The sequence below is a fragment of the Phodopus roborovskii genome, unplaced genomic scaffold, assembly GCF_943737965.1.
Source record: "Phodopus roborovskii unplaced genomic scaffold, PHOROB, whole genome shotgun sequence".
Lineage (NCBI taxonomy): Eukaryota > Metazoa > Chordata > Mammalia > Rodentia > Cricetidae > Phodopus > Phodopus roborovskii.
The window spans coordinates 712,359-714,313 of record NW_026125052.1 but is presented as its reverse complement, the minus strand read 5'-3'; positions in this window follow the sequence as shown (position 1 = coordinate 714,313).

Genomic DNA, 1,955 nt, shown 5'->3' with positions numbered 1-1,955 from the left:
TCTCCGCGACTGCTTCCGGAGAGGCCGTAGGCGGAAGTAGCTCCAGGAGGCGGAGCCTGTGTGTGGCAGGCGTGGTGGAAGTTTGGGCTGTGGATTCGTTCACAAAATAGACGCTTCTTGTGCTAGGGAGTGTTCTAGACTTGTATGAATAGTATGGCGAGCAACACGCCAAGATTCTGCACTTACGGTAACAGTCTAGCGGGGACCAGATACAATTAACCAATTACTGTAATTTAGGAAAATGAAAAGTGCTGTGAAGCAAATTTAAAGGTTTGATGGATAGAGAAGACGTAGAGGCTACTTTGAGTTAGATTGGTCAAGTTCAATCAAATGTTTGAACTGAGAAGGGGCTACTTTTCCAAGACAAGGGAACAGCATTCCAAATAAGAGGGAACCATCCTGAAGAAGGGAAAGGGTCTGAGACATTGTTTGAACAGAAGCCAGGATCTGAGTTGATCCCGGAAACCACAGAAAGAAGGAAAGAGAAAAAGGGGGAAAGGAGGCGGGGTGGGGGGTGAGGGGGGTTGGGAAAGAAGAAAAGAAGTTTGGAGTGGCTGGAGCTAAGTTTACAGACTTACAGATGGAAGGGCAAACAAACCTGATATCAAAAGCTTGTAACAAAGGCATTGTGAAGTATTTGGATTTTAATGTAGACATGATACAAAACCAAAAATATTTATGCACGGGGCAACTATCTTAGTTTATCACATTTTTAGTTTCATCCTCACTGTGTTTGAAATACAAGGCTTGTTTCTCTCCTGGAATGGAAGTCCAATGAACATGAAGGTCTACCTTGCTTCAATTGTTGTATTCCCGGTTTTGTATGCTCTCAAAAAAAAAAAAAAAAAAAAAAAAAAAGTTCAATGAATGAATGTGTGAAAGTGTAGAGTTTAATGTACCTGGGGTGAGGAAAAAGAATAAAAGATAGCTAAGTAACTAAGTACTAGGGTTTGGACTGGGTTGTTGGCATGCCATTTACTGAACTAAGAATAAAGGAAGAACAACTTTTTTTTTTTTTTTTTTTTTTTTTTTGGGGTAGGAGGCTTCAAACATGGAATTGTTATGTATGAAGATTTTTAGTTGAGTAGGTGAAGCCATCCAAGTAGATATTTGAACCTAAGAGTCTGAAGCTCAGGGATGAAGGTGAAGGCTGAAGAAGCAAAATTGGCAACCATTACGTATATTTACTCCCCCAAAACAGGACTTTGAGTGGACCAGGGAGATGATTGAACAGGCAGAGCACTAACTCTACAAACTTAATGATTCTGCTTTGATCCTGGGAACCCATGTAAAAGACCAGATAAAGCAGAGAAAAAGTTTTAGCCTTTGGCTTAGTCAGGGCCAAAGTTTTCTCGGTAACTACAGTGGAGGTTATGGTCTCTACCTCTCCAGTTATAGATAGCTATCTGGTATTAATAGTTCACTAAAGCGACAACCTCCCGGGAGCTGAGAAGGCAGAGGAAAGCTCCATGGATGGCCTTGCTTACTAGGAAATGTTCAACATTATACCAATGACCCAGCTCACATCCATCCTTTCAGAGAATAGAGTTGTATTGCTCATTAAGTTTGTGCTATAAATGCATTATTTTTAAAGCATGGGCTTGGAGTTCAGTCTGCCTCTCACAGAGATCTATGTGCCTCTGCCTTCCAAGTGCTGGGGTCCAAAGTATGCTCCACCATGCCTGGCCCATGCTCCTCTATTTTAGCTCTTTTCTTAGTGCACTACATATATATCTCATTTGTCCACAGTCTTTGCAGTTTCTGAGCTAAGACCATGTGTCATGCCTGTTTTTAATACATTTGCTGAGCATGTAGTCTGCTTCACATTAAGTTGTCAGTACACTATGTTTTTGGTGTGTGTATATGTGTGTGTTATGCTCTGTGTGTGTTGTAGTGTGTCCGTGTGGTCTATATCCAGGTTTGCATGGGTGTATGCATGCACTTGTGCATGCATG